Here is a 21,505-nt window from a genome sequence, read left to right as displayed (position 1 = left end):
TCCACCTGGAATGCACTACTCTGTTCTCCAATTTGTCCCAGCTCTGCAGACCAATATCCAGCCTCTTCTATGCAGTGAGACCTTCCATCGCTTCCTTTTCCCATAGCGCTTCTCATGGAGGACTTACACACACACAAAAACACACACACACACATACACACACCACCTTAAGAGGCAAGGCCACTTCCTGATACAATAAATAGCATTATTCAATATTCTTACTAGCAACGTAGAAACAATTATACATGCCTTTTAGAATTGTTGTCAGAAGGAAATGATATTATGTATAAAGGATCTGACATATTTTAGGCATTCAGTTGCTGATTGCTTTTGCCATTATCCCCGTGTTCAATTACTTCAGAAAGAAAGTAGCCTTTAGAATCTTCTTCATGAGACTCCCCATGTAGTAGCCAAAAGAAAATTAAGTGATTTGCACTCTTTGGAGTATACCCAGGATAAATTATTGTGGCATGTCCACCAAAAGACATGTAGAGAACATTCATAGCAGGTTTATTCGTAATAGACAAAAACAGAAACAACCCCAACATGCGTCAAGAGGAGAATATGTAAACATCGTGTAGTCATGCAATGAAATACTGCACAGCAATAAAAAAATAAATAAACATACAACTACATGAATGAATCTTATAGCCATAATGATAAATGGAAGAAACCAGACACATAAGATTGTATAGCCTAAGATTCTATATTCACGGAATTCAAGAACAGGTAACATCAATCTTTGATGATAGAAATCAGAATAATATCTCTGAGGGAGAGAATGGTTTCACTGAGAAGGGCGGGACTAGCTTCCTGAAGTTCTGGAAGATTTGTGGGCACTGTTCACATGGATGAATATACAGGCAAAAATCCACTTGTAGAATTCTTTAATGTTTAACCTCATTAGATGTTTCTCCAGGACTTCAGACTCCATAGGAGAAGAAAGCAGAGGCAAGTGTTTTGTTTTGTTTTCAAGTTGTCTCCCAACTCCACCCCTTTTCCTTCTCCTTTAGAGATCTTGGAAAATGTAACTCTTTCCACTGAGGTTGATAACCATTTGTTCAGCTACTCCCTCCCTTTACCGACTCCCTTCTCTTATTTTACAAGAATCTCAACATCTTGTGTGTTATTACCTGGGATAAGTTCCGGGGGCCTGTCTCTTAGCAGCACACAAGTAAATAACTCAGCAATTGGACAGCAACAGATTTAGGCGGTCACTGGTTCACTTGCATGTTTTATTCAATAGGAGAGCTGGGGCCCCTCTGGGAAGACTGTTCTCTGACACATTTTATAGCTTAAGTAAACCGATACCTAGAGTATGGAGAAGGAATTTCAAACCTGTATAAGATATAGAGACGGGGTTATGGGTCAAAGTGATGCCTGGTTGGGACTCAGGGTGTGTGTGTAAGGGATATTTCTAATCTTTCCCCATTCATTCAGAACATCTGGCTCTCTGGTGCTTTTTAGCTAATCCTAATTTATATTAGTTTGGCATTCATCAAACCTCTGCATTCTTGTATTATTTCCTGCTGTATTTTTCTTCCTTTTTTTTTTTTTTTTTTTTTTTTAGAAAATAATCTTTGACGTTGCTCTCCATTCAAGAAACTGAACCAAAACACTTCTCTCCCTTTCTGGCTGCGTGTTCACCTCTCTATAGTCCCCTCACCACATGACTTAGTGTGAACCCCTAAATTCCTTTGCCAGCTTCAACCCCCAGTTCTTCTGTTGCATTGGATTTTTCTTCAACTATTAGTTTCCCCTGATCTTGCCAAAATTTAGTGTAGTACACTAGCTAGCTAAACATAATTCAGTTTTCCATCCTCATTAGGACGTCAAGAATATATTTCACACTGATTCGATATTTCTTTCTCCCCCCCCACACCCCCCACACCCCAGTTCACAGGCTCAGCAACAGCACCTGCTTCGTAGAAACAAGGCTGGTCCTGTTCTGAATCTCTGGTCTTCCTTTAAAAACCAAATGGAGGCCCACAGTCCCTCTTCCTGACACACACACGGAAGTGAAAGAAGACACACAGAAGGGAAACACCACAGGCAAAACAATTCCCTCCTTTGGAAGCAGGACATAACCACCACCCCCACCACCCCCCCAAGCCCGGCCCCTTAATTTCTCCCCAGGAGTTTTTGTTGCCTTTCTCTTTACAATCCTGGTTTGGGGACAGAACGTTTCTTGATTTAGCTGGTCAGTCTCTAAATCTGCTCCTCTCTACTCTTCTTACTGAGTTTCTCCTATCTTCTCTCTCTCTCTCTCTCTCTCTCTCTCTCTCTCTCTCTCTCTCTCTCTCTCTCTCTCTCACACACACACACACACACACACACACACACACACACAGTGACAAAGTATTTCTTACTTGGAGGCTCATTTCTAAAAGGCGTTTGGGACCAAGAGGCTAACCTATACAAAACCACTGAATAAAACCTCCAATTGGAAAGGAAACGTCTCCGATGGGCCCCCATCTCTGAGAGTTCCAGCTAAGCAAGGCAACAAAATGGTCTGGGACCAATGATGATTGCAACTCCGGAAGATGAGACGAAGATGTCATCAGCTCCCAGGCTCCCTCCCGTTCCTCAGCCTTCTTACACTCCCCACCTCCCCAGCGGAGCACTGGCCCAAACCTCCCTTCTCCACGCCGGCGAGTCCCTGCTCCGAGGCTGCGGGGGTTAACGGAGCGGGTCCCCCGCCTGCCGGTGAGGCTCGGGCCCGCCCCCTGCCGGCCGCCAGCCAATGGGCGCCTGTGGGGACTGTGGCTCTGGGTCCCATTGGCTGCCCACCTACGTGCATAAGAAAGAGAGCGAGGCCGGCCGGGCAGCCTTGTTATCTTAAGACCCTCATCTGGGGTCCGAGTGTGCAGGTGACGCGGCCTCGGGGCAGCGCAGAGCCGGAGCTGGAGCGCGGGCTGCAGCCGGAGCTGGAAGCCGCCCGCCTGGCCCCGGAGCCGGGACGGACCCTCCGCAGCGGGAGCGCCCCGCGTGCACCTCCGGCCCGGGGACGTGCACCTGCCGCCGGCGCCCGCGCACGGACAGGGCTGCGGGCGCGGACGCGGGAGGAACGGGCTCTGCCCCGGAGCGAGGCTCTGACTTCGGGGGGAGCAAGGGCGGTGAGTCCCTGCAGAGTGGCAAGCCAGACGAGATCTTGGGTTCCTCTCGGCGGACGGACAGGGGACACCCCCGACTGGGTGTTGCACTTCCCTTCCCTCTCCCCGCCGCGTGCGCCCCGGCCCCACTGCAAACCCGCTCCGGGGGCCGGGGGCCCCGGCTGCTCCGTGGGAAGGCAGCCGGCGAGGGGGACAGCGGCGGCGGCGGCGGCGGCGGCGAAGCCCGGAGCAGGAGAATTTGCAAAGAGACTTCCTTTCCCTCTCACCCGCTGCAGGGGAGGCATTCGCATTTCCCAAATGAGAAAGAGCCACAAGACATCATGAAGTAGAAACTTTGGAAAGCTGCCACTGGAAATGTTGCACAAAAACCTGGAATGTGTTAGGAGTCTCCTTCCAGTCGGTGGAGGTTTGGGGAGCAGCTGATACAGCCAGGAGGGCTCTTGCAAGGATTCAAGGTAACGGTGCAGGGTTGGGGTGATTTTTCTGTATCCCCGTTTCCTTGTCCTTTTGGTGTGTCCCTTGGGGAGGGGATCATTCGCCCCCCCCCCACAGCCCTCTTGCCCTGGCTCCTGGCAGGTGCAGGCAGACGGAATGATCCCCCGTCTTAGTTTCTGACTGGTGGAGCTGAGCAGTGGACTTTGGGGTTGAGCTAGAGATGGCCCTATTGCTGCTCCCTGGTGTTGCATGGCTGTCACAGCCTGGGAACTCTGCCTGACCTATATTGCTTTTGCCTGGTTTAAGCCCTCAAAGTTAGTGAAACTCCCATTAGCTTCAGAAAATCCAATTGGGCTGCCTAATTACTGAAATGACAAGGGCTTTTGCCTACGGCGCCGAGGCTCCCCTCAACTGCACGCGGTTCACTGTTTGGGAAGGACCCACAGAGGTGGGGTTGTGCGACGTGATACATGTATACGTCCCTCGTCCCATGTCCATGAAGCTCTGGGGCATGTCTGTAGCGGTCTGTGTCTTTCTCCCATGAACAGGCAGCCAAGAAAAAACATTCTGAACAGTGAACCCTGTGGGTTGCAAAGAGTGTCCCCAGGGTGGTGGCAGAACCCCTTTGGTGGATTTGAGCCTGGCAACACCCTGCAGACACATTGCTGTGCTGGAAGGAGAGGCAGGCTGACATTAGCGAGGGATCGCTCTCCCCGGTTTTGTGATCATCTGGGTACCCGGTCTAATGCTGCCTGTGGGGTGCGTGTGTGTCTGTCTGTGCTCACAGCTGTATGCAGGAAGCGGGCTGCCAACACAACAACGGTGCGTGTGCTGCTCTCTGCCCAGGCCCCAGATGCTGAAGTGTTCCTTTCTCATAGGAGTCGGAACTTGCGAGCTGCCGTTTCAGCCCAGAGGAGTTTTCTCCTCACCAAGCAGTCCCTCTGTGTGGTACATATTTACCCAGCCTGTATAGACCTAAGCCAAATATTAACTAATAACCAAGCTAATGCACTGTAACATAATTGAACAGTCCCCTCTGTAAAGAACTGTGTGTGTGCTCTTGCTAGCCCTTGGAGCCGGATGCCCTGAGCAGGAAGAAATGTTTTGTTCAAAGGATCGCAACTCAAACAGACCATGCTTACAGCTGGGTAATCTGGGCCTTCTCCAACAGGGACAATAATATGTGAGCCCAGACCAATCAGGAGGTTAAAGGCAGACTGCCAACCAAGTATTTCTGCCTCTGTCGTTCTCCAGACGTGGGCATGTTGAAGGGACACTCTCTGACCATGCTCCCTAGAATACATGCAATGCCAGTATTAACCAAGCAGCTCGAGTCTTTTACAGAATCCCCTGGGGGGCAGTCTGATGACATCAGGCAACAGCTAAGTAATGCTGGAGTTGGTGTGTGTTCCCTCTTCTCTTCACACACGTGTGTATGTGTGTGTGTGTGTGTGAGAGAGAGAGAGAGAGATTTGTTGAAGGCAGGACTCTTGGAGTTCCCTCTCAGCCAGAATAAGTTGCTTTGCAGTATTGGGGGCATGACCAAGCAAAGCTACCATGATGGTCCCGAAACCTTACCAGTGTCACAGCTGCTGCCTACTCTGGGGAAAGGTGGACTGGGGTAGGTGAGGAGCGGGGGTACTGTGAAATGTTTGAGGGAAAGGAAGCAAATGTCAGACCATGGTCTTCCCTGCTGGAGGGCAGCTGCCTCCAAAGGGCTTGACAGCTGACTGCAGCCCTGGAGAAGACAGAAGAATCCTTGACCCTGGCCGCTCCCTCCTCATCAAAAATGGGGCCGGCTTTGTCTCCTGGCCTGGAGTGATGTGTGCTGCAGTATGGACATAAGAAAGCAGGAGAGGAGGGAAGGGCTGGGGAGGGAAAAGCGTTCCTGCCCTGTTAGCTCTGGGCCAGTCTCAAGGATGGCGAGCGTCTTCTCCTTTTTGGCCCTTGAAGATCATCCTCTGGGCGTTACTTTCTGGCCTCCTAACAGGTTGTTTACTGAGCAAGGCCAGAGGGCAGAGAAGATCCCCGCGTCATCAACTCCTGGTCCCCTTTCCCCAGGCAAAGGCTAGCCCCTGGGGAGCAGCACATCTCATAAAGGAGATTCCCTCCGGGAAGACGCTCCAAACTCCCTCCCTGGCTCACATGCAAGAGGTAATCTGGACGGACTGGAGACGTCTGCGTGGGCACTTTCTGCTGACTGGGGTGCTTAGTGCCGAGGTTTCCTACTTAGTGTTTTGTTTTCCCCATTGTGCAGTGAATTTTTGGTGATTCAACTCTTTCTCTGAAATAAGACCGTGTCTACATTTTATAATGGCATCCCTTCCCAAAATGCTGGGAGCATTTTAGGGAGCTCGTCTAATTAATCCTCCCATGGCTTATTGTCTCATTTGTCTTTGATTACCCTAAGAAATAGAGCTAGAATTATTTTAGCCTCTTTCTTGGAAAAGCGAGGGCAGAGAACCTTGGAAAGATAAACCAACTGCTTTCCTCTGGGTCAGACGGCAATGAAGGGGACCTATTGGGTGGGGTGTGGGTCTCATCACTGCTAAACCAACCCCAGGCTTCACGATTTATCCGAAGGACTGGTTGAATTTTTATGACTGTGGTTTGTTTCAGTGGTTCTGTATTCTAGAGGGACTGAAGGTTGCAGTGGCATAGAGCTTCCCCTCTGGCACTGACCCAAGGATGGTGAGGGGTAAAAGTCTTCTAAGACCTTGCGTTTACCCTCAGTGATCTTACAGTCTAGTTAGGAAAATAGGCTTCCCTCTGGGAAAAAGGTAAGTGACAATCTACTTTCTAAACAGCAGTTCAATCCAAGAGATTCGTGAGGCTGACCTAATTAGTCCACGATTGATTGGTGCAGATAATGAGAGCTATCAGTATTCCAAGGAGGGAGGATTTTGAGGTGTGCCATGGAGGATGGGTGGGAGTTGTCTGGAGAGGGAGAAATGGGGAAAGGACTCCACCTGACAGACCCTAAAAGCAGCAGAGGAGAAAGTCTGTACACATCAAGCTTGTGTATTTCCTTGGGGTTTTACCCTGTGCCATGTCTCCCCTCGGACCCTGGAAATACTACCCATCTGGGTTAATTATTGGCCTAGAGGAAGCTGCCCTCAGACCAGGCAGAGGACTCTGGAACGTTGGGCATCTCATTAGGTATTAAAAATGACCTAGCCTCCCATCCACTCTCAAGCCTAATCCATACATTATGGGAAAAACAGTGCTCCAGATCAGGGAGCTTATCAACAGCATATCAAACAAATTGAATGAAGATCTTGGGGAAAGCAAGAAAAATTCAAGGAAACGTGAGAAAAATCTTCTCATATTTTAGCATCAGACGCTCCTGAGAGAGAGCCTTGCTTCTCTTCTAGTTCTATTTCTCCACCAAATGTCCTTATTGGGGTTTACTTGGAGCCAGTGAAATGCCAAAGCCTTTAGGCATTTCACACTGAGTAGATTTTCAATCTTAAGATTCTTGAGCGTGCCCATGTCCATAACCTCTTATCTCGCCTCCTCTTTCCCTTTTAATAAAACATATGCTGTAGCAGTCACAGAGGAGGAGACCACAAGAAAGCAGAAGGGGTGGGGTTGGGATTGCCTGCAGCTGTACCACGGGGTACTGTGACTGCTCAGCTGAGCAGCAGAGGGGACAGGCCATCCACCAGCCTGGACAGCTCCAAGGAAGGACCAAGGGCTGCCGATCACCAGGAGATGGCTGTGACGGGCAGCCACTCACCTTTGCTCTAGCAGTGCGCCTGGTCTCCTGGAGAGGAGCTCAGGCAAAGCCTCAGTCCTGCGAGAGAACTGGTGACACAACCACTCTAGTCACTGGTCTTCACTTGGTTTCAGGCATGTATTCACCCTGCATGTCACTGGTTGCTTGGGTGGCCCCATTCCCACATGGAGAAAGTCCCTATCAAGCATTGAGACTGGAATGACTTGTCTGAAGTCACAGCATATTTGCTCTCAGGTCCAGAGGAAAAGCCCCAAGGACCCAGTGTCTCTGATTGCGTAGCCCCAGGAGTTCACTCTGGGGACAGGTCCTGAGGGACACGGACTTTCTCTTAAAAAGCCTCCCCTAGGCCTTGTTGTCACCTTGGTTTCCTGTGTTAAATGACCATGCAGCTGGACAAGGGGAAAGATGCCTTTTCTCTTTATTATTCACAAATAAACATGGCCGTGTTTGGGGGCTAAGGTAGAGGTCCAGGCCCTGCATGGGTGGTTACCCATTGAGGGTGAAAGCCTCTTCTGTTTGGGAGTCAAGAGATAGGCAGCTCAGTTATGCTTCAGACTGGGGACTGCCCTGGGCCCGTCTCACCTGACCAATTAGGATGCGGGGCTGATTTCCTTTGACATCGTCACTCTGCCATGCAGATGGATGTAAAATTGAGTAACATGGTGACAGCATGGAATCGTCAACATTCAGTTCCTTTTACTAAAGCTCGCATGAAATGCAGATATTTCTGGGATGCTTGACTGAGCATTGGGTGCGGGCAGTTGTTACCTCACAGGACTGAGCCCAGCCTGCCCTGCGTTACCAATGCACCAGCCACTAGCCACGCAGGGCCCTTGAGCACCTGTGTACTATAACATACACACTGAATTTTGAAGACTTAGTTAAAAAAAAAAATGTAAAATAGCACATCGGTATTTTTTAAATGTGAATTACATGTTAACATGAGAATATCCTGGATATTTTGGGTTAAGGAAAGTATATGAAGATTAGTTTCATCCATTTGTGTGTCCTCTTTAATGTGGCCACCAGAAAAGTTAACACCATATATGTGGTTCGCATTATATTTCTTTTGACAGTGCTGGTCTAGACCCTGCAGAGTGGTGACAGGTAATGTAGATAAAAGGCAGAGGCAGGAGGCAGGAAGAGCCAGAGATGTGAAAAGCGAGAACATAGAGATTGGGGTGCCGAGCAGCTCAGAGAGCCCCTGGCCCTGTGTTTCTGAGCTCTAAAGTCAAGGGGGGCACAAAGAGATACACTGGCCCATATTTGAGGGGGACCTCATCAACTGGGGCTCAGCCCACCCAAAGTGTTTGGGGAGCTTTGCACCTCTCAATTCACATGCAAACAATTAGCAGGTAGGCAATCTAGTAGTTTTATCCTAATATTTTCGAGTTTCTACCTGACAGTCAAAATACTCATAACCAAGTAAATTATCTTTAGGGTCTCACTCCAAAGTGTGAGGACACAACCAGGATCAGCTGGCTGTGTTTGATTTTCCTATCCCTTTCTCTTTCTCATCTCTACCACGTTATCATTTTTCCTTCTGAGAGCTTTCCTTCGAATCAGATATGTTGATAGCATGGCAGGGTGGATGGAGAATGTTGTACAAAATTTTTACAAAATGTTTCCCAAGCTTTCTCTCACTCGATCCTCACAATAATCCAGTGGGCTGGTTAATATTTCCATTCAAAGTTCTCCATGATCCGGCCCCAAACACCTTTATAACTTTGTTTTCTAATCCTTCTCTTTGGATGCATTTCATTCAGTCTTGCTTAATCAAACTGGTCTGCTTCCTGTTCTTCAATGTTAATATGGAAAGTAGGGATGATTACCTCTCTGAGCCTCAGTGTCATCATCTAGAAAATAAAAAATACTAATGCCCCATTTTTCAAAGAGTTGTTCTGACTGTTCAATGAGATAAAATACTTAAGGTGCCAGGGACATGGCAGATACTCAACAAATGCCAATCTCCTTCCTCACCAAGGGTCTTTCTTCACTTTGCTATCACCAAGGTTCAAATGTGAGCTTATTGCACACCAATTTCCCACACAAAACATTCCCCTTCTCTAAATTCCCTGCTTTGGTTAATGGCATAGCCACCCCCCCCAGAGGCATAATGAAGAAATATGGATTGTCCTGGGCTCCACTTTCTCTCACACAGCCCCCCACAGCCAGTCAACCCCCAAGACCTGACAAGGTTCACCTCTTAATGATTTCTCAAAGCCATCCTCCTTCCTCCCTCTTCCCTCTTCCTGCCACTCGCTTTTGTCATGTCCTCATCCCTTCTGACCTGGACTTTCCCAATACGTGGTCTCCCTGTTCCGTCCCTTGAAGACTTAGCCAGACCAGTCTCCTCGGTAAATTTGATTATGCATCTCCCCTTATTGTAATGCTCCAGTGACTCCCACCACTCTCAGAATAAAATCCAAATCTCTTCGGATGACCAACAGGAGATCCTTCATGAGCTGGTCTAACCACCTCTCCTTTCATCTCTCCACATCTCTCTTGTCACTCCAGCAACCAGAAACAATGCGCTGCTCCATCCTGGCACGGCACTCAAAGGCTGTTAGACGTGCTGTGTTGTTTTCTTGCAGAACCTTCCTGTGCTCTGTTCTCTGTTTCTGAGGATTCCTGAGTCTCAATATTCTAAGGATTATCTCCTCTGTGAAGACTTCCCTGAGATTCTGGGAAAGAATTAATTGCCTCCTTCTCTATACTCTGTACTCCTACACATCTCATGCAAAGTGTTTTTGTACTCTACCCACCACACTGTAACGATTTGTTTATGTGGCTATCTTTTGCACCCAGAGGCAGGGTTGGGATTGGGTTGTAAGACATACTTCTCAGGAAATATTTATTTGGTACATTATTATAAATATGTGCCGGGAACTCTTCTTAGGCACTGGGGATTCAGCAGTAAACCACAGAGAAAAGTCCTGCCGTCAAGTTGCTCATATTCTAGAGGGAAGGTAGGGTGACAAACACGATAATGACTATTATTAACATCGCTGATTATAGCTAACGCTTTAACAGTTTTTATGTGCCGGCACTGTAATGAAAGCGTCTACATGCATTTACTCATTTACTTCACCGAATGATCCTATAATTCCCATTTTAATAATTCGTATATTCCCATTTTATAGATGATATATTGCAGACTCAGAGAGGTTAAACAATTTATCCAAGGTCACACAGAGAGTAAATGGGGTAGCTGGCATTCTAACCCCGTGCAGATTCCAAGTCCATATTGTGTATTACTATGGTATCCAGGAAAACAAACATGTAAACAAAGAAATGAGGGAATTTTTAGGTGCTGATAATGAAAAAGATTATTAAAATAGAGTATTGTAGGAAAGAGTGATGGAGGTGGTAGTCAGGAGAAGGTCTCTTAGAGGAGGGAACATTTAAATTGAGACCTGATTTTTCAATTGAGGAAGTAGAAAGTCCAGGGGAGGATAGAATGTGGGGATCTAAAGAAGAGAAAGTGTACTCTGTCACCAAGCCTCTCACTGCCATGATATCTGCCCCTCATCACTGGAGGTCCCAGACTTGGTCCCTGGTGGTCTTGGGGAGCAGCAAATTGTCCAAATGTTCCCAAACCCCTCTGCCATCAGTCCACTTGTCCTTTCTGTTCTTTTGGGTTAAGACGTATCTCACAAGGCATCTGGTTTGCCTATCTCCACAAAGGTAGAAGGTGTGGACATACAGACACATACGCATGCACACACGCACACACGCATGGGCACCCCTGCTCTGCTGCACCACTTTATTTCACTTCTCTCCTGTGAATGATGTGTCATCAGAACCTTAGTGAAGTGACAGGCACAGGCACCGCCAAAAGGTTGGAGGCAACCCAAAGACATGAGCAAAAGGAGAAAAGAAAATTCTTTTTTAACAGGATGAGAAGTGAATTGGACTAGAGGGAGAAATGGGAATTTGATCAGGGAGGGAGATGCCGAGGGGGTGGGGCGGTGGGGCTTCTAAGATGCTCACTGTTCTCTTTCCTGACCTGGGTGGTAGTCTGTGCTATCCTTTCCCATATATATGTGCATATATGTACCCATGTACGCACACACATGCACATACATGCACATGACAGCTGTGTATGCACATACATACACCTGTATCTTCTCCACGAATAGTTCTCATCGTACGGGTAAAGAAATGATTTGGAGAGCAGGTGAAACAGGTGAGCCAAGTTCCTACATATTTAATATACACCCAAAGCCTGCTTTAGGATAAAAACTATACTAGGTTCGTGTTTACTTATATTACCTCATTTCATTTCTATTAAAACCTTATGAAGTAAGTATCATTCCTGTTTACAGACTGAAACCGAAGAAGGCACAGCACAGAGGAGGTGCCATTCAGAGCCAGGCCTCCTGTCCCCGCACCATGCCCCTGCCTTCCTGGCAGGAAAGCTCTGAGCGTCTGCAAGATGGGGAGACAAGGCCTCTGACCTCTGGGTCAAATCGGGGCTTCAATCTAGTCTTGGCCACTTGCTGTGTGACCTTAGGTATGTTCTAGAACCTCTCTGAGCTTCAGCATACCCTCTAGGAAAATGGCGACGATAACCCCTTGTCTTCTACAAACATCGTGATGATGAACGACAATGATTTAAAAATATCAGCAAAGGACCTGCCACACCATGGGCATTCAGCAAATGGCTGCTGTTTTCAGCTGCTGCTTTTGTGTCCCTACGCAGGAAAGCTGCTAAGACACAGACTTCCACGGAGAGCAACTATGGCGCTTAGCTGGGGTCAGTGTCGGTAGTAGCTTCCCTGTATGCTGTCCCGTGCCAGTGAATCAGTTGTTACCCTATGCCAGGCACCATGCGACGTGCTTCACAGGCATTGTCTCATTTAATCACCTAACAACTCTCCAAGAAGGGCTGTTATCTGTTGTTTATAGATGAGGAAAGCAACGTTCAGAGAGATTCAATAACTAACCGGGTAGTGGCATCAAAGTTTGTTAGATCCCAAAGCACACGCTTGGGGACCCGGACTTTGGCACCGTGATCACTGTCTTAGGTCATGTCCAGGGGAAGGGCAGCTTTGTGGTCAAGGTCGGGGTAACTGCTCCAGGATCTGCGCTCCATGAGTCGGGTGGGATGGAGGCAGCGCGAGACCCTCGAGGCATTTCTGGGCAGGCCAAGCGGGTTGGTGCCCATTCAAAACTGCCGCACAGTTTCAAGTGTCATGCTTTACATACTGGGCACTTAGTGTGTGATGGCTGAATCTCTCAAGTGCCTCTGTTTCTGAATACAGGTGTGCTCCGTTTTCAAAAGAGCAGGCTTTCAAAACAAATAAGCGTTGAGTGTCCTTAGGCTTTGAGGAAAAGGTTTCCCTGGTTTACACAAGGATATGTTAGCAGTGGTTTTTGAACTTCACAAAAGCAGACGACGCCAATCAAGGAAACCCTTACCTAGAACCCCAATATATGAAGCAGAGAAAACCAGACCACCCGGATTGGACCCGGCTTGGGGGCCTGGAGCTCCCCCACCTGTCATTTCTCTTTCCTCACGCATAAGTGGGAGGCATCTCCTTGAAACCTAAAGGCTGTTCAAAACACATTGAAAATTACCATACTACACAATTCCTTTGAAAAGCAAAACTTGTGATTCATTTAAAATAACAGGTGACACAGCACATTGATTTTAAAATACGAGACACTCAGCGACCCCCACACATCTATGAAGTTCAGTGAGCCTAGGACACGTTACTGTCATTCCCCCTTGTCCGTGATGGAAGATGCATGAAGTTCAATGCCTGTGAACAAACACCGGCTGTGTGTCCGGCACGTGCTGTACCCTATACGACCAGCTGTAAGACCTCAATCAATGCTAGCAACTCCCCACGAAGGAAATATTGTTGTTCCCATTTTATAGATGAGAAAACTTAAGTATAGAGAGGTGAAGTCAATTACCCAAGATCTCACAGCTTGTGAGTTAGTAGAGTTGGGATTCAAACCCAAGTCACGGGGTGGGTTAGAGAGCCAGAGTCTTGCCACCAACCCCTGCAGCCTCTTTCAGCATAAATGGGGAGTAATGCTTCTTCTCTCGAAGTTTCTTACTTTTCACAATACTCCTCAGTTGTGAGATTTTACAGAAGAATGCTCTCTGGACCCTCTGGCCTTCAATGCTTCTACTTCCATAGGGCACTGAGGTCTTCTGGGACCTGGGCGGTGGTCCTCCGTCACTGTCCCTTCCCTTCTTCATCCCCGGCCACAGGGACAGCCTGGCCATCAGTGTGCAGCCCCAGGGGCGGGGGCAGGGGGCTTGGTGATTAGGGGACCCTGCTCTCTTCCTCTCTCCCAGGCCTGTGCAGCTTCCTAAGCACCAGTTTGGTAGACAGGGCTTCCTGGAAGAGCGTGGGGTGGGGCTGCAGAGGGAAGTCCTTGGGATCTCCTTGAGGCAGAGGGAATTTTAAGCCTCAGTAAGGAGAGTGGGGGGCAGTTCATTTCTGCTTCCCCCTCACTCGCAGTCAGCCATTTGGCATACTATAAATAGGCCGTCAGGCAGGAGCAGGGGGGTGGGCGAGCAGTGTTCCGCGGGCGATGGGGTCCAGGGTCTCCGTGCACGCGCCTCTTTGCGTTTCCGCAATCTTAGCTCCCTGGGATTTGAGCCCTTCGGGATAACGGAGCAGTCAGCATCCTCCTGGAGCCTCGGGGCACTAGAGACCCCTAGAGGCCAAAGGCTGCGTTACAAGGCCCTCGGCCTGGAAGCGCACGCAAGGTTCCTAGGGGTGGTGGCTGGTACCTTTCCTAACATCTTTGCCTGTAGTCTGCGTGTGTGTTGTAGAAAGCAATCCTGGGGTCTTCCCTCCATCCTTGTTCCACCCATTCTCCCTCGGAAGGCCAGCACCCTCTGCTGCCAGCACCTACTCAACCCCTACAGCCACCAAAAGTCTGCCCTCCCTGGCAATTCCCTACCACCTCCTTCAAAATAATAGCTTTCCCTCAGGGCCCTTCACACCTCTCAGTAACCCGATCAACTAATTTGCACTTAGGTATTAATGACTAATAACGATTTAATAGGCTGCCCTCTCAATTAACACTCAAGCATTTAGAAAGAAAAATTTACAGATTTTAACCTAAGTAGGAGACTCGTGTTTTTCCCTCTTGAGAGGAACTGTAGGCCCCTCAAAACGAAACCGTGCAGACAGCTGGCCTTTCAGCACATATCCTGCATCATTGCTGAGCTCAGCAATGTTGGCGGGGCGGGGGTGCTGGGCAGGGCACAGACGGAGTCCCCCACAGGTCCTGCTCTGATGCGCAGTCTTTAAAGAGAATGCCTTGTGCTTTGGGGCTTGGGAGAACACAGGAGACTCCATCTCTCTTACCTCTTCCTCCAAAGCTAAATCAGGGCTTATTGGACCGAGAGAAACCCAAGGCCGCCCAGTCCACGATTACACCCACATATCCTTGATTAAGAGAAGCCTGGAATGCAAGCATTCACAGAGGTGCTTCCTGGCATTTCCATATCATGGCTCTAGAGGTCTAATGGGCTTTCACTGACATAAGGTGACCTTGCCATCAAGAGAATAGGGTCAGGGATGATTGACTTGGGTTCAAGTGTTTGGCAGGCTCTGCCAGGTTCTAGCTATGTGACCTTGCCAAATTACTTAACTATGTAAGCCTCAGGCTACATACACATCTGTCAAATGGATGTAGTAAACTTTACATCATGGATTGCTTTAAGTATGAAATGAAATAATGCAGAATTAGCACTCCCCAGAATGTCTGGTACGTAAAGAGTGCTCAGTAAAAGACACTTCTTTTTCTTAATCACCTTATTTTTATGCTGATTATTTTTTCCCTAGCCTAAACTCTCAGTTGCAGGGCAGCATTCAGATGCTGTGTTTATTATTTAAAAGCAAGTGAAGCCATGGTTGGTTTGGTAATGAACTCGAATTCTTTCCAGGTGACAGCTCTGTATGAGATCCCCCCAACCCTGCTTCATTTCTTTAAATGTATCTCACAAATGCAGTCAACAAAATGGATTTGGCAGTGACTTAAGACTTAATGCGTTTTGGAAAGAAAAAAAAAAAGCCATAACAAAAACTGGTTTGTTTCTGTGATATATGGTTCATGTGATATGACAAAAATCCATTTTTATGCTTAGGAAAATTGGCTAATTTTAAAACAGTTGACACGCGCCATATGCATATGGAGTAATGATAGATTTTGCTCAGGCAAACAACAGAAGAACACAGAGCCAGTGATATTTCTGTTAGGGCTTCAGTCGGTTAAATTCTTATTTGGTGGCCAACCTGCTCCACAGAGGAGAGGAGAGTGATATGGAAAATGAACTGCTGGTGGCCTCGATCATAAAGATACCAACTACCAACCTTGGAACACGAACACCGTATTTTCATGACGTGAGTGAGAAGAAACTTAGAAATGTACTGATAGAGTAAGCTTTACGTGCAAGAAAGGAAACAGTACAGAAAGATACTATCTGGATAAAAGGTAAGAAGAGTGCAAACGATGCCAAATTGTTGAGCCAGCCTGAACTTTGCCTGATCCTTTCTCCAGCTGGACACATGGGTGATTTTTGGACTTCAGATACTGCTTCTCGTGCCCTTAGGATCCTCTGCTTTACAGAATTGTATAAATCACCCTGAAAGGGGAATCCCACACATTTTCCATTACTGCTAGTTAGGGCCAAGAGAGTCCACATGAAAATAAGGTGCTGCACAGGTTGCCTATGAAATAAGAAGTGATTATAAAAAGTTTAAGGCAGAGATAAGCTCTCTGTTATCTTGATGGCCCTACTGAAGATTGCTCTACTGCCAGTTCTTAGCATAGGTCAGCTAGAGACCCAGCCCCATTACAGGCTAATGATACGTAGTCTACTTGATTTTTTAAAAAAGGCTTTATTTTATTTTATTTCTTTCAAGGCAATATTTAATTAGTGACTGCAGAGGGAAAGCGCTGAGTAGCTTAGAGAAGGTTTATAGTTCAGGTCTGCAGGACTCAGCAATTTGACATTCTAACCCTGTTATTTCTCACCTGAAACTGAAAAGAGTCAGCAGCGTTGGTGTTTTTTTCTTCCTCTCCTCATAATTCATCTAAGTTATTAGCTTTTCCCTCTCCTGACTTCCCGCTCTCATCCTTTGCTTCAGTGACTTCTTTGTCCTGTTTGCTACTGCATTTTTTTTTCCAGGATATCAAACAACAAAACAAAACAAAATGAAAACCAATCTCTTGGTGGTTCATTTGTGACTAAGCCATTTAGAAGAGAAATTAATTCTCCCTCTCTCTGCTTTAATTCCCAGAATAAGCCCGCTGTACCCCATGTGAACTTGACTCCTAAGGCGATTGCAGCCAAGGTCCTACAGGGATGGCTCGGCGAGAGCCTGAGCAGTGTCTGGCCCTCGTTCCTTCTCCATTATAGGTGCTAAACACCTTGGAGCCAGCATCTGAGTATCCCGAGTTCCTTGACACAATGCCTAGCACAGGGAAAACTTTCGATGTTTATGCAATTAAACAAACAAACCTCCCCATCTACCTCATGGAACCCACTTTTCATGAAAATATGGGTTTCTGGGAAGTTAAAGTACCCTTCCTATTAAGGAATATGTAGTGGTCAGGATTTCAAATTTATAGAATTCTCAAATTAGGGAAGTGTTTTCTTTAAGGCAGCGTTGCTCAAAATTTAATGTGCGCCTGGGGAGCTTGTTAAAATGCAGAATCTTCAGCCCCACGTGCAGACAGTCCGATCCTGTAGGGCTTGTGTAAAATTCAGAAAACTGCCTTTTAAAAGCAGGTCATATAAAGACCACACTTTGAGAAATGCCATTTTGGGGCAATGCAAATGAAATGTCACCCAACACAGTTCAGTGAAACATTGGTGTCCCTTAAAGAGTTCATGAGTGTCATGAAGAAAAACAGCTCTGTGTTTGCATGAGTGGGGCAACATGGCTCTAGTTCCCTGTCACCCATCTCCTCACAACTGGAGGTGTACAATGCACTGAGATAGTGAGAGGTTCTGAAAAGTTCTTCAATAAAGAGACATGTTTTAACCAAATATTTCCAATATGTCTTGACCTTGAAACTCTTATTTGTTTTTTGATGTTATGGCTAAAACCCTATTAAGCTTTGCTGAATTTGGCATGGAACACATTGCCATAAAGGAGTGGGCAGTACCTACGGGACAAGAAAGTTATCACAGCCCGGCTCTCCTGCTATTAAATTTCCAGAGCAGAGAAGGGACAAAGTGAGCACAGAGCCGGGGGAAATCAGTGACCGTGGGGAGTATCTTCTAGTCTGGAGAAGTGTTTGTTATAACAGCCATCATTTATTTGTTAAGCATTTAATGTTTACCAGGCACTACTCTACATTTTTAATATGTATCAACTCAGTCACTTCTCAAAACAATCCTATGAGTCAGACACTTTTAGTATTCCTGCTTCACTGAGGATGAAATGGAGACACTGAGAGGCCAGTACCTTCTCAAGATCACACAGTTAGAAAGCAGTAGGATGGAATTTGAACTCAAGCCATCTGCCTCCAGAGCCTGCCCTGTTAACTGCTCTGTCAGACAGTCTCTCCTCCAGTAGTGAGGTTCTGGAAATTTCTGCCAGGGAAGAATGAAAGCTCCAGAAGAGATAACCTATTTGGGAGTCATATTCCTTCAGTGCCCCAGGATTCTCTTCTATCCATGAGAGCCTGGGATCATCGCCCCGAATTCGTCAGAGAATTTATTATGAATGTCCCCCCCACTCGAGCCTCTGAAAGATTTTGCTGTATTTAAACACAAGATGTGCTTAGCAAAACAATCTGACAAGTATGATTCATGAAGAGCAATTAGCTGCAGTATCCGGTGCCCACCAAATCCCAAACTGGGCTAAAGATCTGACCAGCCTGCTGACACGTTGGTATGGAATGCAATAGCCTGGCCCTTGTCACTCTACCCGACTCTCAACCCCGTCCTGGTTCCTGGGCATGAGGAGAGTCCGTCAAGGGGCTAGCTGCGCTGGGCGACACAATTCTAATTTTGGCTTTTGGCAAGTTACTTCACTTCTCTGGCCCTCTGTTTCCTAATCTTAACACAAAGGGAGGAAAAGGGAGACTAATGGAGCCTACAATGCTGTAAGGAATAAATTAGAGTGTGCGTGTACTCACACACGTGTGCATGCAGGGACACGTGTACACACACACACACACACACACACACACACACACACACTCTGCTTGGCTCAATGCTTGGCATAGGAAGGTATACTCAGCCTCTTGTACTGTCAGGAGATGACATGGTGGCAATAGCGACCTTCCCTAGTCAGTACCTTCAAAGATGTCAATGAGGAGATTATGGGAAGTCAAACTTATGATCCTGAGTGAGAAGGAATTGAGGAGGATACATCTTGGCTCCCAGATCCTGGATTTTTTCCAAAGTGCCTGTGGGATGTGTGTCACTGGGATTTACAATTCAACCAGGATTCTTAGTTACTTTAATTTCCTTCCTTGTAAAACATGAATACTACTGGGTATAGGCATATTTCACAGTAGAACTCTATGCCTCCTTCATTAAAGAAAGCTGGCGAACTGTCACATGGCGACGGCAGACAATTTTCCAAATACACGCCTTTCACCTGTATCTGATTTCCAAGGAACGAACTAATATGTGCCAAACATCATTTTAGACGTTCTAGAAATGCATACTATACAGTTGCCCCTTTTAAGATCAGGAAGCTGAGATTTAGGCAAGCTTGTAATTAGCCTGAGGGCACACAAAATAGGGGGAGGCAGAGATTGAACCCCAGTCACTCCTGACCAACTTGCACTCAAAGAGGTGTGGGAGGAAAGAAGGCAGGAGGGACAACTGAGGACTGGCTCCTTGGTGACGGAGACTTAGAAAGAGCTACTTAGGATCACATCAGGATCTTTGGAAACAAGCCTTCCCAGCACCTCCTCTCATGCCCCAAGTTCTGTGGCTCTCCTAAGTCAACGTTTTCCTGCTGTAGTATGTTTCCCCCATTACTTAACAGAAAATGCTTACATTGCATCCAGGCTGACCAATGGACCATCAACCACCAGCCCCAGAAGCCCACAGAGATAGCTGGTCTCTGTCCCCAGCTATTTCAAAGGGTTTCATTCTGAACTTGTTCCTCTGCCCCCTCCCCCCAAACCCTCAGCAGTAATGAAGCTTAGTGGAAATGTCTTCCTTCCCAAACTTAGCACTTACTGAATTGAGTTCTTCTCATGCAGTTTTCCTTTGGATCAGGACTCACGTATCTGGGGCATAGGGTTAGAGTCAGAGTCAGATCAGGGACTGAGAGTTCCATCCCGGGGGCATCATGAGGAGCCTGGGTGATCAGCTGGTGAGAAGGAGGAGGGAAAAGAGAGGAGGCGAGTTTAACCAAAGCAGACCTCACAAAGGTTTTGCCAGCCACTCCCGTGTGTAGTAGTATCTGCTCTTCTGCTCATAAGGAGTCAATTTTCTATCCCACTCATTTCATCATATAGCAAGCGGTCAAGGTTATGGAATCCGGAACCCGGCTGGCCGTGGATTTATCATTGTTGGTTGAAGCTGAGTGGTGGGTACAGCAGGGTTAATTACATGATTCTTTCCACTTTTGTATATGTTTGGTAAAGGAGTATAATTAAAAGGATATATATATATATATATACATATATATATATATATATATGTAAAATGGTTTCTGGAGGAAAAGTGTCTTGAGTTGAAATTGCAGGACAACCTCTTTCTTCCTGTGTTATCTGGAGCCAATGATTTAAATTCTCTAAGCCTTTGTTTCCTTATCAAGATGATAGAGGTGATATCTATCTGAAAAGACTATTATTGAAATTGAATGAAATAGTGAAAGAAGGAGCTTCGCCCAATGGCTGGCCTGTAATCCGTGCTGGATAAGTAACGACTGTCATTGTCACTATTATTACTGTTTTATCTTTGTTGTTAGTTTCATTTTGTGAGTCCCTTACAGCCGGTTCTATCACTTATGGATCTGTGCTTTCCTTCTATCTAGCTCAATTCCAAGTTCATATAACAAGAATGACAAATATTTACTGCGCTCTTCCCAGGTGCCACACACTTTCTAGGAGCTGGAGCTGTAGCAGTGAACAAAATCGACAAAACAATGAACTCTCGGCCCTCCTGGAGCTTATATTTTGGTGGGAGGAGACAGAAAATAAACAACAATCATAATACATGAGGTGTATTTTTTGTTAGAAGGTTATATATATGGTAGGGGACATTGGAGCACTTGAGGAAGGTTGCAAGAATTACTGGGGTGGTCAGGGTAGGACTCCATGAGGAGGTAACATTTGAGCAAAGATTGCAAGAAGGTGGGGAGGTAAGGCACATGGCTACCTGGAGAATTTTCCCAACAGTGGGAATTAATATATATTGTGTAATACCATCCCAGTGATACTCTTTGATGCCTATTGAATTCTTATATTCCCTCTTAACTTCCAGGGTACACATGTTGTACCACATGGTAGTCTCCTTGAGTGCTTAGAGAATATATTATACTGTACATTTGTGCCAGTTCATAGAGCTCCCTCCTTAGTATTGTTAAGAAGTCAGTAATTGTTTATAGAAAATAAACCCACAGCTATCTTTCCTAGGAATAATTCTTTTTAAGAGAAGAAACTGCAATGTATAGGTTTATAATAAAGCACATGCCTTTATAAAACACTCATCTTTTCTCAGTTTTCTTAGCTTGATGTTTTCGAGTAAACTAACTTGGGACAAAACACAAATTAATTGTAGGGAAATCTGTAGCTCAAGGAAATTCTTGAAGAAGTGAAAAAGGCCAGTGTATAGGAAGATAAGGGGGAGACACAACTGATGTCTTTAATGCAGCCCCAACTGTGACAAAACATTTAAGAAGTATTAATGCAGACTAAGAATTGCAGTTCTACGTTATGGGACCTTAATTGGAAGCAATAGTTCCATTTAGATTTGATTCCAAAATTCCAAACAAACGACCCAAGACTGCTATTAAGAAAGCTGAAAAAAGATACCTTGAAAACATTTTTTCTTATGACGCAGTCAGCAAGATTTTCTGCCACGGAGTTACCGGACAGGTGAGACCTTTTGTCAACAACGTCCAATCAGTAATCAGATTCTGTAGTGACCAAACCTCGCAGAACAGGGTCTACGACAGGCCAAGTCCCTGCCCACAGTGAATGGCGTAGCAAGATGGCCAGATGATTCATTTGGTTGCTCCTGAACTCTTCCAGAGGAGAACCA

General features: G+C 46.5%; 1 protein-coding gene across 1 annotated transcript in view; it reads left to right on the top strand.

The window, feature by feature from the left end:
- Positions 1–2,823: 2,823 nt before the first annotated feature.
- BRINP2 (BMP/retinoic acid inducible neural specific 2) overlaps positions 2,824–21,505 on the top strand; it is a 100,173-nt gene continuing 81,491 nt past the window's right edge. Inside the window, exons 1-2 of the mRNA XM_081024588.1 lie at positions 2,824–3,116; positions 3,389–3,568. The gene's annotated coding sequence lies outside the window, so the exon portion shown is untranslated. The remainder of the gene's footprint in view (positions 3,117–3,388; positions 3,569–21,505) is intronic.

This window comes from Rhinolophus hipposideros (assembly GCF_964194185.1).
Source record: "Rhinolophus hipposideros genome assembly, chromosome: 19".
In the NCBI taxonomy this organism is placed as follows: Eukaryota; Metazoa; Chordata; class Mammalia; order Chiroptera; family Rhinolophidae; genus Rhinolophus; species Rhinolophus hipposideros.
The sequence above is the reverse complement of the archived record's forward strand: the minus strand, read 5'-3'. Positions and strand labels throughout refer to the sequence as shown.